Source organism: Sceloporus undulatus, chromosome 2 (genome assembly GCF_019175285.1).
Source record: "Sceloporus undulatus isolate JIND9_A2432 ecotype Alabama chromosome 2, SceUnd_v1.1, whole genome shotgun sequence".
In the NCBI taxonomy this organism is placed as follows: Eukaryota; Metazoa; Chordata; class Lepidosauria; order Squamata; family Phrynosomatidae; genus Sceloporus; species Sceloporus undulatus.
In genome coordinates this window covers 283,806,534-283,821,496 of record NC_056523.1, presented here as the reverse complement: position 1 = coordinate 283,821,496, position 14,963 = coordinate 283,806,534, and the positions used below count along the sequence as shown (strand labels likewise).

Sequence of the window (14,963 nt, the reverse complement as noted above, 5' to 3'; positions counted from 1 at the left end):
TCTTTCTTTCTTTCTTTCTTTCTTTCTTTCTCCTGAGTCATTTTTAACACCTTTGCCCAATGAAGAAAACAGTGGAGCTTGGGAACATGCATTTGGTTTTCCTCATAAAGGTATCACTGTTTTCTGGATTTTGGATGATGGTGTACTTTGCTATATGGCCAACATGGCTATCCGTGGATGTGTTTAATATGAGTTTGTATGGCACAAAAGGAGAAATCTGTAGTGGGAGCATTCAAATGTCCGCAAAAGAGATATCACTGGGTGACTTTGATCATTTCCCCAAACAGCATTGATATTTTATTCAATTAGCTTCCTTCTCAGATATATTCAATAATCCACTTGGTAGGACATTTCCTTCCCCCTCCCCCATTTTTAGACAGTACAGTATTATCATAGAAACATTAAGACAGAATGGAGAAAGGTTTATTATATCCAGAATTACAACTCCTTTGGAAACTCTCTTGACCTTGCCAACTATTTATCTTGCCAGCATCTCATTCCTAGCTTCCTGTCTCCAAAATGTGATTGCGAAAGAAGACTTGTATCATCTCTGAAATCACTTCGCACACAACAATACCCTTGACTGATTTTAATCAAGGCATTCTTCTGGTCTTAGTATAGAAATAGCTCCCTTGCACTGTAGTAAATTATACCTGTGTTTCTTTGCTGATCCTTCTTTTTTTAACCTTGGAACAGTCCATGTTATGTGCCTAAATAGCATTTCCATTTCTGATTCCCCTGCCCTTTAACCTTTTTGGTTGTTGGTTCACATATGCTCCTGGACCCTTCTTTGTGTCCAGAATCTTCTGTTTACAGATTTAGAAGGCAATTCTCTTTTTGGGTCATAGACTGTTCAATGAATACATAAAATGTTGCATTTTTATTTCACTTATTTTAGAAAAGCAACTGTCATGTTATACATTAAAATCAAATCAAAGTTCACTCTAGACCGATGATTCCCAACTTTCGGTCCTCTATTTATTTTGGACAACTCCCAGAAGCCCCAGCCAATTTGACCAACAGTCAGGCATTATGAATGAAAAATGGAAGAAAATGTTGTTTCTAGAAAAAGAAAATCTTGCAGCAGCTAACAACTATTATTATTATGATTATTGCAGATGTCTCAATGTGTCAAGACATCTGTTTAAATTGAGGACAGGAACATTTGTGACTATTTTTTACATCCCTTTAGGCATCACACAAATCTACATAGAGCTCAATTATTATTTTTTATCAATCAGCCATCAGCTTTAACTCAAAAATGTGAAAGAATATATTAAGAAATATTGTCTAAATTCATGAGGGTTTTTTGTGTGTGCACCAAATGGTTATTTGTGAGATATGTGTGTGTTTTATTTAAGAAAAACATAATTATTAAATCAATAATGACTGTTGAAGGCAATTGCTGAATAATAAAAGTACTAAGCTGCTCTTGTGAAATGTAGCATTTAAAGTTTCTTTGGCTTTTCATTAGTTTCAAAATAACAAGGAAATGTGTAATTAGTGGGCAGATAGAATTCTGTCATGCTGGTTTTTTTTGTTTGTTTGTTTGTTTGCATGTTTAAACATTTTTATGCAATAATTAATGAAATAGAGTATCTGCCCTTTCCTCCTCACATTTGACTGAAGTGCCCTTTTGTGGTAAACAGTTGTTTATTACATTCTCTTTTCAGCATCATATTTGAAAATGTCAAACCTTCACCATTGAAACATGTTAAAATATTGTTTTAAAATTTGCTTTTATTGTGTTATGCAAACCCATGAATTATGATCAGGAAAAACATCCACATATACTACTGAGGCTGAAGCTATGATAATCAAGGTCAGGTTGTGTGAAGCTTATCTTAAACAAGATTAGCAGTCATGTATTGATCATGAAAGCAGTTGAAGGTCATTGGGGGACAATTTTCAGAGGTCAACATTTTGAATATTTTTGAAGCACATTCGGCTCTCAGGGTGGCAGTGGTATTACTATCCAATTCTAAGAAAAAGCAGGGAAAGAGCTGGATTAGTTATTTCCTCATAAATGTAGGGCTGCAGCCATAGTAAGAGGGACTGTAAGCAAGATGATTGATCCTGCATAATCTACTTTCTACAATCAAATTGCTTTATGTATGATAACATTTTTGAACATGAAAAAGGAGGAGGAGTGAAAATACTTCTAGGTGTAACCTGTAAAAGCAAACCTTTCAGATAAGGTGCATGTCCAAATGTTCTTCTTCATACATTTTATCAAAAGGTTTTTCTTTCTTTCCCTGCTTATTCTTTTGTCATAATGTTTTAAGCTCTTGGATATCATTACATTGTCACAGCACTACACAACTGTGTGGCAATTTTCTGTGTGAAGGGCACACAATTGTAAACGCCTTCCAGGTTGTTGAAGTTTATCAACTGAAGCACCTTCATACCAGTGTCATACTACTTAAATACCTGCTGGCAATGCTTTGAGGCAATTCATGAAATGAACCCTGAACCGGTAACAACTGTTTATTTTACAGTCTATCCTCCATATTCACATACTCTTTATCATGGATCAACCATCCACAGCTTGATATTATTTTTAAAAATAAAAGGCAAACCTTGATTTTGCCATTTTATATACAACATAATTTTTGGGAGAACGTACTACAACATTATATTTAATGGGACTGAGCATCCACAGATTTTGGTATCCATAGGCAAACCTGGAACCAAACCCCAACGGATACCAAGGGCCCACTGTATGTGCTGTCCTTCTCATGGCAAGGGACACAAAGCAGTTTACAAGACTAAAAATCAGATGAGCAAAGTTTTTGAAGCCCCGCTGACTTCTTCATCAGGCAAAAGATGTTTTAAAATCATACAGGAGATGAAAATGATAATGTTACATTCACAAGCCAACATTTTGTATCAGATGTTGTTTCTGTTGTAGTTCGGTTGGTCTGAAGAGATCTCAGTGCAGCCACTCCTCTTCTTAGCCACACAGATACTAAGACAAAAGACAGTAACATTTACACTCCATTAGTAGTGGTAAACTAATGTATTTTGGGGTCCGGAATGTCTCTGTCTTCTGTGAAGCCTCCAGTCTCTCTGAGGTAAAGAACACTGAATTTTTAGGAAATTTTGGTAATGTTACATCTAGGGAAAAAAAGTGCTGGTGTAGTGGTTTGAATACTGGACTACAACTCTGGAGACCAAGGTTCGACTCCCAGCTCAGCCATGAAAACCTACTGGGTGACTTTGGGCAAGTCACATGCTATCAGCCTCAGGGGATGGTCATAACAAATCTCCTCTGAACAAATCTTGCCAAGAACCCCCATAATAGGGTTGCCATATTTCAGAAATGACTTGAAGGCACACAACAATATCATAGGTATTCTGCAATGTGAAAATAAAACAAATGCATATTTTAGCTTCCTTGTACAAATTAGCTCCCAGATGTGGTTCTGGGAAGCTTTTTTCTTTTTTTCTTTTTTGTCTTTTGGCTGACCTAAATCCACTTAATATGGATTGTGCTTTAAAGTTACACTGAGGTGTAGTAGGAGAACCTATCTGTACTAACTGTGCTCCTCACTATCTGAATTAAGACTTCATTGTTAAGTATCTGTCACTGCTACAATTTGATTCCGTATTTTTCTTTGCCATAAAGACCCATTGGTACTCTATTCAATGTATCATTCCTTGGTGACCTTGAGGATGCCCTATAGATTTTGAACCACTGAAGCATTTATAGTTTGACATAATTTTTATACCATGAGTAGCCCTATTGATTTCAATGTGACTTTTTATATGGCTAATAACACATCATAAAATACTTTCTAAAATGAGATTGTTAAATCCTTGTCACTTCATTTCCCTCCATCACTAACTCCAAGAAGCTCATGTACACCAACTTTATTAATGTTGTCCCTACTTAAAATTCAGAAAGCTCCATTTCAGGTCCATTCCAATGTTTCCATTCTTTAATTCTGTGATATACATGCAAAGAAGGATAGCCACTAACCTAACTAGAGAACATTTTACTGCTTCATCTGGTGTGGTGTCAGGTGAATAGTGAAAGCCATGTAGAGTGTTTCTATTGAATCCTGGAGATGTCCCAAACACTTATTATTTATTAATCACATTTCTATTCCACTCATCCTTCAGGAAGTACAGAGAAGTAGTTATGAGGTCAACCTGTTTTATGATTGATTGATTGATTGATTGATAGATAGATATGTTCCTAGCAATTTAACAGAATTCTATTCTATTCCCATTTTTAAGAGAATCAACCTAATCTGTATTTACATGGTTTAGAATGAAGATAACCATAGCACATGGTTTAGAATGAAGTTATCCCTATGATCAGACATTTCTAAATGAAAATGTGTAATTCATAAATAAATGTGTACAATATAAATGCAAATATTTATGACAAAAAATAAGAAAAAATATCTTATGATGGAACATATACAGAATTGATATGGAATGGAAATTAATTGATCCATTAATTTATACCTACATATGCATCACAATTTCACCCATCTGGATCTACAGAATGATTCCTTTAAAATATAAGATATGAAAATAAAAAAGTTATTAACAATAAAAAACATACCTGTAAACATAAGCAACATGCTTAAGCAATGTGGTTTTGTAACAGCAAGTCACATGTTATGATCTACTGAACACTAGGTAAATAAATAGGAAGACAGCAGTCATCCAGGACTTGATTTGGAATGAGCATGTTGACCTGGCTTGCATTACACAGCATGCTGGGTGAAGCTGGGGAGGGATTAATCTCTATCAGCTGTTCCCTCTAGTGCTTTCTGTGAAGCTGGAGGTGGGGAGCCTGAACTGGGGATGGGGAGATGGAGTTGTAATAGTTCATCATGACTCCAATCCCCTGACCAGGCAACCTGTTCTGAAATCTACCTTGGAGATAAGTAGATGCAACAGAAAAGGGATTCTGTTGGTTTCCCACACATTCTGCTGCTTTCTTAAACTAGTTGGAGTAGTCTTGGTATTCCCTTAAATATCTTTTGCTTCATAATGGACTTCAACATCCATGCTAAGATTGCTCAGTTGGGAGTGACACAGGATGACAACCATTGTTCTGTTAAAGCTGTACCTTTCCGAGTCATGCTGCAGGTCACACTCTGGACCTTGTTTTCTGTGCTATAATGGTGATCGTGGAGTAGAAGAATCCTTTATATTTCCATTGTCATGGAACAATGGTGGAATTTGGACTCAGTGGAACTCAGAGACTCTGAATGGCTGGGGGTGACGGATATTTGTTCCAGGAGTCTGAAGGGCCAAAATTATTTACTGATGGTTGTTTGGAACTATTCTTTCAACCTGGAAATTTAATCTGTTGATTTCTGAAATGAAGAAATGGCCAAGGCATTGGATATGGCCAAGGCAATGGATATGATTGCTCCTGAACATATCTCACAATGTGGAGCCAAACCAACCTACTGACTTTCCAGAGAACTGCCTGTTTTTAAATACATGTTGGCAAAAAACACGGAACAAATTTGAACAAACACAGGCTAGAATCTAGTTGGATGCTTATTCCAAGGCAATAAGAGTAGCGTATAATAAAATTTATTTTAAAATGATAGTCATCTTCAAAATCCTCAGCAGCAGCAGCAGGTCTGCCATTATTAGCTCTTAGATATTAAATAACAGAAAGCAACCTGAAACAAAATAAATAATATTAAATAACAGAAAGCAGCCTGAAACCAAATATTGATCATGACATTCTGCAGTCCACTGGTCTGCTCTGCCTTTGACCTAGGAATGGCAAGGTATGTCAGCTTCACATTCTTCTACACTCAGTTTTTAAATCATGTTCTTCTCCCGGATATGTGTTTTGCATCTCTGTGGAAAATTCTTCAAAAAAAAAAAAAACTAAACTGAAACCACGTTTTAATGCATCTTCACTGGCCACATTCAACAAGTATAGCTATTCCCAACAAGTAAAGAAACATATTGTAAATACCAGGTAGGTATGTGTGTGCATGTGTGTAAAACAAACATATCAGAAACAAAGAAGGGACAACCCTTATTCAGCACAACAGGAGCAGTTGAATAGTCAGAAACTTAAAACCAAGCTATAAAGAATTAAACACTAAAACCCCTAAATCTGTTTGAATGATCTGTCAATTTTTGCTTCTCATACTTTTGTTGTTGCTGCTGCTGCTGCTGCTAATGTTACTCTCTTCATTTCATTGTAAATATGAAGAAATTTGCAAATTATAGAAAAATTATCATAAAAAACACTTGAAATTACATTCTGTCCAATTCTGGCATCACCATGGTGCTTCCCAGTCCCCTCTGGTTTTCTGCCACCCTACCATTACAGAACAATCTGTGGACACTGAAAATACTTGCACTGGGGCAATGGGGTGGGAGACACCTTTAGGACTTTATCCTATTTCCTCTTTCTCTGCCAACCTTAGGGATTCTCTGAACTTGGTGATATTTTCCTCTGGAGCATGAGTAATGATTTGTTGGCCATGTAGACACTGGACATCAGAAATACAGGAGATGATGTTTATACATGTTATTGTTGAGAGAGATCCTGCAATGTATTTTTAATGGATGGCCATCTTGTTTATACATCAACCAATGACTTCTGAAGAGGTGTCTGGTTTTTGTGTAAAGCTTTAAACCACTTCTACTTTTTCCTTCTGATCTCCAGATAACTTTGAGTTGTTCTTTGGAGAAATCTTTGATAGCCAAGGACTTTAATCTTAACATTGATGACCCATCTGCTTGGGGACCCTATGCACATATTTTAATATCAGAATGCTTCTCATTTTCTCAGCTCATTAATTTTTGTGTTTTCCATGGCAGCCTTTATGTAGATTTATCATTTTGCATTTAAGCTGGAAATTCATGATCTTTCTTCTCCCCCTTCTTTTATTATTTTCATTGACTTCCTCTCTGAACTTTTCACCTAGCTATAGTTAAGTTCAGTCACCCAAATTACCTACAAATATGGTTTATATTTTGTATCACTGGAAATATATATTTCCAAATCCATTTCCAAAGTTAAAATCAGGAGACTTGTATCCTTAGATACAGTTTACTCCCTCTGCTTTTAAGGTACAGGAGGAACAAAAATAAAGCATATTCTGAAGATTTCTCCCCATATGTTTTTTCTAGCAAACATAGATTTCAAAGCTAAGAAAAGGAGTCCTGGTGGCTCAGTTGTTAAAATGCTGGTACTGTAGCCATAAGGTTGTGAGTTCGATCCCAAGGCTCCAAGACTGACAGCCTTCCATCTTTTTGTAAGTCAGTAAAATGAGTACCCAGCTTGTTGGGGGCAATTGGTTTACAGATTGTAAACTGCTTAGATAATGCTGAGTTCACTGATAAGTGGTATAGAAATGTAAATGCTATTGCTATAATATGAATATGAAGGAATTCTATAGAAACAGACATCACATTCAATATTATTTTTCTTCTGAAGATGTTCCAGGAAAAATTTCAAGGATATTTCAAAACAAAAAGGATCATCAAAAATCCTTTGCTTGTTTTGTTAAAAATTCCATAAGACAAGAGTTACAGCTGAGCTACACAAAGTACTTTTTGTTAACCTCTTTGATATCCAGCCATGAAACAGAGACCAGACACATAAATTGCATGAATAAAGGGCCATTTATCTGAGCTATTTCCTATTTAATGTTAAACTCTTGAACTTCAAACTTTAAACTTTAAAAATCCTTGAAAAAAATGATTAAAGTGAAAAGCCTGGTGCGGGTCCAGCTGAAGCCAGGTGTCAATCCTAGAACACCTCTTCACCCTTCCCTTTAGGTGCAAACACCAGACCCTGAGGTAAATCTGATGATTCAGATTGTATCCTCAGCCAGTCCTAGGGAGCTAAACATAAGGCACTCTTCCCCAAACTCCCTCAAGTTTGTAAGGTTGAGCAAAATCACCATGTTTACCCCAAAGGCAGATTCTTTCCCAGCTCCAGGTCCCTTGACCTCTCTAAGCTGTTCCAGAGCCTAACCTTACACCACAAAGGGATGTCAATTGTGTGCACCAAATAGTTCTTTATCCCCCATACGGACCATTGATAAGGGACAAGTCCTTTCCCCCACCAGACTATTCAAAATGTATTTCAAAACATTTTGAAAATCCCTCAAAAGTGTCAAATTGCCCTCCTCTGAAAGGGGAACAACATCTGACTTGTAAAGCTCAGGGCGTCTAAACAAAATAAATGGGTGGTTAATTACAAAGCCAGATGTTCCTAATAGAGAATTTCATATTTCACTATTAACTTATTTTCTGGCCATTTCCAATTTACATGGATTACCATCCACTCTCCACACCTGACGGGGCAAAATATGTGACCAAATCAATCTTACGTTGGACCATGTATGAGTTAGGGTATCAAAATTATGTCTTACTTGTTAAACCATGCCCTTTAACTGGAAGAAGAGATGAGATGACAACCTGTGCATCCATCACTTTCAGCTTCCTACCCAGAGCCTCATACTCCCCTTCTGATATTCTGAAGGCTGTGCTTTGCAGTATCATTGCTTCCCATATGAACCAAAAGAAAAGGGTAATGGTCAGTAGACGTGACAAATCTTGTCAGCTTCTTCATCACATCATGTATCTTTGCCCCAGGGTGACAACACACCTCCCAAGACAGCTTGTCAGTCCCACACACCACTAATCCTGTACCCCTAAGCACAGAGTCCCCCACTACCCGCCTCTACCAAGGCTTACTGGGAGCCATTCCCTGTGTTAATTTTACAGGGATCTCTTGAAATTTTGCTGAGGACTCTCCATGCTGCTCTCCCTCATCATCCTTGATAAGGGAGAGAGCTTCAAATTGGTTTTGTAGCTGCAAGCTCCCAGAACGATCTCTGGTGTTCCTAGTTCTGTGTGTGACATTGCTCCAACTGTCTGGCTCCTGTGTATGTGAAGTATCCTCCTCCCCAGAAACCTCCTTGTGTGTTCCCCAACTGGGACAGTCTATTCTATTCTGTCCAAGAAAACTTCTTGCTCCCTAATATGCAGTAGTGTAGATACCAGGGCCTTCAGCTGCTGGACCTTTTCTTCCAACAGGGCTACCAACTTGCACTTGGTGCAGGTGAGGTTCCCTACATCCATAGTCAAGAAGACAAACATTACACAAGTGTTGCAGGTGACTGTAGCAGCTCCCTCACTGTCCATCCTCACAGGACTGTGAGCTTCCCCCTCAAAAACTATCTATTAAACACTCAGGTAAAAGACCCCTGTTTGCCTGGCTTGTTCCTCAAACTCTGTGACTGAGCTCAAGAAACTCAGTATATTGCTATATAGAGAGGCCCTGGCTGTTAGATCATTCCTGAGGCAAGTCTCTGACTCACTTCCTCTGAGCACAACCCCTTCACAAGCCCCTTAAAGAAATAAAAACAGTTAAAAGCAAAGGAAAATCCATGAAAGAAAGAAAGGGCCATCTGCTCTTTGCTTTATGCTTCCCTTTAGTGTGGGGGGGGAAAACCCTCACCCAGTCAAAATGGTCACCAAGACACCTCTCTCCTCTTCTCCTGGCAAGGACTGAGCCTGCAAGCCTCTGGCAGGAGTTATAAAGGCTAGGCTGCTAGCCCCTCCCCAGTGCCTCACAGAAGCCCCACCCCCTTAGGAAAACAAACTCAGTAAGGTTTGGGGAAAAACATACCACTGAGGTGTATTTCTCCTCACTTTTTTTTTTTTTTTTGATTCTAGTAAAATATATACATTTTGTTGCTGATATTGCATTTTATTTTAGGGAAGGTAGGCTATGACCAGGACACAGTGGCTCAGCAGTTAAGATGCTGACCGCTATGATTGTAAGGTCGGCAGGTCAGCAGTTTGAGGCCCAAACACTGTGTGATGGAGTGAGCTCCCAGCGCTAGTCCCAGCTTCACCCAACCCAACAGTTCAAAAGCATGCAAAAAGTGTAAGTAGATAAATAGGTACCAGTTGTGTGGGAGGGTAACAACATTCTGTACAGTCATGCTGGCCACATGACCATGGAGTCACCTCTGACAATGCTGACTCCCATGGTTTTGTAATGGAGATGAGCACTGCCTCTTATGGTCAGACACAACTTGATAATCATAGGAAAGGTGAAACCTTTACATTGACTCTGGATAATATTTCAGGAAATATAATACAGTGGTACCTCGGGATACGAAATACCCAGGTTACGAAATTTCCGGGATACGAAAAAATTCCATAGGAAATAATTGTTCCGGGTTACGAATGTTTTTCGGGTTACGAAAAAAATTTTGGTGCTTTTTTCGGCTTTTTCGCACGGAATCGCGGCTTTTCCCCATTAGCGCCTATGGCATTTCGGCTTACGAAGGCTTTTCGGGTTACGAAAGCGGCCGCGGAACGAATTAATTTCGTAACCCGAGGGAGCAGTGTATACCCAGTTTCATGAAGAAATTTTTAAAACAAAATGATTTTTACCCAGAGAATGGGTGAATACAAAAGAATCCTGTCAGGTAAGTTAGGGCATGAGGAAATAACTGACCAGTTTCACCTCATCCATCCAGTGAGTGGCCAAAGTCATCCATCCAACCACACAATCCCAGAGTTCTCCACCAACCACACAATAACCAAAATCTCTCCCTCCAAAACATGTTTTCAGACCGCAGCCCTCCATCTCTGGCCATTTATGGGGGAATAGCAAACAAGTATCCAGTTATTTTCTTGGATGCACACATTGGCAGAGCCTCAATAGGTCTCCTCGAAGTCACTGTAGATGATATAATTGCTCTGTGTTTCCTCTATAGAGCCTGTCAGGTACCTGGGTGCCTGTCTGTCTTTCTTCCAACTCCACAAACGAAGAAATGGGTGGATGGATTTTTGGGGAGGGGGGCTGCAGGTGAGAACAGGAGGACTGGAGGGGTGGATGGGAGATTTTTATAGCTATGCCACACAACTTCATCTCCCAATGCCTCCTATCACTTTCTTAATCTTATGAATTTGATTTTTTTTCATTTCAAGCTATGAATTTTTGAGAGAAGAGAAATAGATAAATAAGAATTCTTACCAAGAGAATAATAAATCATTGTCACCACTTCTGTCACTAATGATTTTTGAGTGGCTTATCAATATTCTAAGGTATAAAGTCTTCAAGAACTGTAGATACAAGCTATTGGATAATTTTGCTTTCATTAACTTTGATTAACAGAAAGGTTTCTGTCTAGTTATTTATCAATTTTGTTCAAGAAAAAAAAAGCAAATAGATAACAGTGGGAGTTGGGCCAAAACCAAAATGGATCCAAAACAAAAACATACACTTGGCAGCTACTTAAACTGCACTGGGTATTGCTTCTCCTACAGGAGTAGTGGGTGAATAAATGTGACTAACACTTCAGTTTCCATATTCTCATAACTCAAGGGATACCAGAGAATTTTGTATGGCCCACATTTTCAATCTAATTCACATTTCACAGACTAATAGGAGGACTGGGACATAATTATCCTTCAGATTGTGCACTTCTTCAAATCCTTTGATGTTGTTCTCAGTTCAGAAAATGCATACAAACATTTTTAATTCATGAACAAATGTGTATCCAAGTACATATTTTACAAAAAAATTGCAATCTAAATAAGAATTTATGTGCAATTTTGTAATTTGCAGAAAAAGAATGAAATTAAGATAACATTGAATACATGCAAAGCTAACATGGACCAGAAATCTGCACATTCCTAATCAGGTCACATTCAAAGAGGTGAAAATTTATCCCCTCTTCTAAACAATACCCACAATAGAAAGGTACCTTTGAGTCTTGAACTGTTCTCATGGGACAAATATGTACACAAGATGAGGAGATGAAGATTCCTGTATATATTCATGTATAAGTCTAGAAATTTTAGTCAAAAAATTGACCCCAAAAACCTGAGTCAACTTATACATGAGTCAATGTAACTGTACTTTAATTCTTATAAAATAAGCAACCACCCCTTGGCAAGAGTGTCATCTGTCCTGGAAGCACTGATCTCCCTTTACTCTCTCAGCCATCCAGCATTTAGTGTGAACACAAACAGTTATGCCTGCTGGATTTCTGTAAGTTCTTTGGCATTGTTTCCCTTTGCTTCATCCTTTAGATCCTTTGTTACATGCTCCTAAATTTTACCCTCAACTTATGCATGGGTCATAAAAAAAAGTCCATTACTTTGGCTCCCAAACCTGCTCTTGACTTATAAATGAGGTCAACTTATAGTTGAGTATATATGGTACGTCACTTTCTCTTTCTAGAGAAAGGAGGGTCTCAAGGTAAGAGTGTATATTGAACATTTTGTCATTCTTGTTTAGGAACCAAACAGTTCATTGATGTCAAAGCAAATGGATAGAATGTTTTGCATATGGAGAAAACAGTATTTCAGAGATAGGCATAGATATAACATACTTAAATATAAACAATTATGTGGCTTTCACATAAAAACAAAAAGATTTTAAAATTCACCCAAAAAATACACAGGCACCATATCATATAGATGTGGCTTGTTATTGATTCTTGCTCTTTACTCAGCAAAAGTATGCCAACCTGTCACATAAATCAAATGTACCTATTTAATATGTATTCATCTCTTCAGTCCCTGATCTTAGTTCCTTGATTGTGCAGTCACCTCCAGTAACAAATTTTTACAGCACTTTTTCTCTTCATAACTGTCTTGCTGTCTGAGGTTCTGATATTTTGAAAAATTATACCCAGTTAGGAAAACCATTTGATCAACCTTCCTGCTCCACGGGTCTCCTGATATCCATTGCCAGTGGAGGAATATGGTTATGGAAAAGAGAGAATACTAGTATAGTGAATTACTGAGAGTCTGCTAATTCCAATAATCCAGCGGCTCCCATCCAGTGATTTCATTTTTGACTGCTGGAAATTTGGCATGCTTTACCAGAATTGAAACAAAAGCTAAAATGGGCACAAATGCACACCTTGAGATTTGTTAAGATCTTCCCACCCAAAACAATGCTTGAGGAGAAAATGATTGTTACTCAGTTTTTATATATGCTAGTTTATGTGTACATGCTCATTAAAGGGTTACTTATTCTATTGCAGACTGAGATAACTTGGGCACACCAAAAGGCCAAGTTCATAAACTTCAAGGTCACTCCCATTTGCCCAAGCCCACATCTCATATAAAGTAGGAAATGGTATTAATAATGTGTCTTACTACATTGTTCACACACCTGGCATATATAATTGTAACTATACATTTTCATCATAAAATGTTTATAAGAACCTTTTGCCTATGACACTGATTGGCAAGAAGTGGAGATAGTCCGATATATTTTGAACCTCAGGGAAATGGCACTCAGTATAATGTATGTGTTTCGTTTCTTTTTCCTTCCTTCCTTCCTTTCTTTGCACTTGTGCCATCCAGGGGCAATGGTGTTTTCACACCAGGTGACACCCAGTGTGGGATCATGTGACTTCTGGGGTGGGACTTCTGGGGCCCAGGGAGCAGTTGTGTGGACCCAGAGAGCACTTGCACAGGCCTAGGGATCTCCCACGTGGCCCAGAGTGGTAGCCGAATGGCCCAGAGGAGTGCCCACACAGGCCCAAATTGTTCTTGCAGAGGCACTGAGAAGCCGCCGCATGGGCCTAGTACCCGCAGGGGGCCCACTGGGTGTCACTTCCCTCTTCTGAGGTGTCATTCCCCTTCTGGGGTGTCACCCAGTGCTGCCTGCACCCCCCCCCCCCCCCCCAAGGATGCTACTGTCCACCTATAGCATGCCAAAAATGCAAGCAAAACAAAAGTGGCCAGGAATCCATTTCTGGGCTAGAAAAGCAGGTATTTTTTATGTCAAAGAGTACAAAGAGTCACAGAAACCTATTTAAAAGTTAAAGTGAAGGCTTCAAATTGTAGCTGTTCACGTTGACTGTTTTTTGTTGTTGTTGTTTGTTTGTTTGTTTGGATAGAAAAGAAGTTGTTCAGGGAATCTGCCTCCAAAATGAAGGAACAGATAGTCTTGGAATATGGGGTTCTCAAGGCTGAAACAGACAGCCTGTGGGCCAGCTTGGGGTTGGCTTGGGTGTGTTGTGCTTAGATGCACCATGCCCCCAAGCCAGACAGAAGCCAGACTGGCGATTTTATGCTGGCCGGCTTCTCTCCCGCTTGGGGGCGTGGCATTGCCCCCGAGCTAGCTCTTGTGGGGGAAATCTGGCTCTTTGGGAGAAGGGCCGGTTTACCACATTTTATCCACTCCTTTTGGGGGTGGAATCTGTCTGGATTTGGGCCTAATGTCTGTTCGCCCCAGCTCCAATCCAGCCTAAAAGGGGAGGCTCTAAGCTGCTTGTTTTCACCCAGTCTGGAAGGTAAACATCCAGTTACTGAGGGAGATAAATTCCGTGAGATGACCAGGAGGAGAAAGGCTGTGTGTGCTAGCTGCTCCTGGTGTGCTATTTTTTTCTTGATAAAGGCATTGTTTATTTTTATTTATTTTTTTATCTTAACCCCAGAAACCTTTGAAAAGCAAACTGCTACAGCCTTGTTGGAAAGATTAGAGCTTCAAGACTTGTAAGATATCATTCCTTCTGTTGCCTTATTTTAAAATTATAATGGCAGATACTGTGGTATTTGACCTTACAAACAACTGAATGTTGGAAGCTATATAAATTGATTTTAGAGAACTAATAGGAATTGGTAAATTCAATATTAGTGTTTTATTGATTGTATTAGTATTTGTATTATCTTGTATAATTATATTGTTGTAATCCCACCTCGATCTTTGGAGAGGTGGGAAATATAAATAAACATTATTATTATTATTATTATTATTATTATTATTATTATTATTATTATTATTACTACAACTCATGGCTAATTGGATGCAATAAAGCTACTTTAGTGTCTGCAAGAAATTTTTCTTGGTTTTGCTTTGTATATTATTTTAAAACCAAAAGAAATAGTGCTATTACGTGTCATTATGACTAAGAGAGAAAAAAAGATCTGTTTCACCTTTACCATCAAAATAAGCAACTTAACCTTGC

At 38.5% G+C, this 14,963-nt stretch overlaps 1 long non-coding RNA gene across 1 annotated transcript in view; it reads left to right on the top strand.

Moving 5' to 3' along the window:
* The first annotated feature begins 12,869 nt into the window (after window positions 1-12,869).
* The window catches only part of LOC121923740, a 91,460-nt gene continuing 89,366 nt past the window's right edge, over window positions 12,870-14,963 (top strand). The window contains exon 1 of the long non-coding RNA XR_006102455.1: window positions 12,870-14,490. This is a non-coding gene — a long non-coding RNA (uncharacterized LOC121923740). The remainder of the gene's footprint in view (window positions 14,491-14,963) is intronic.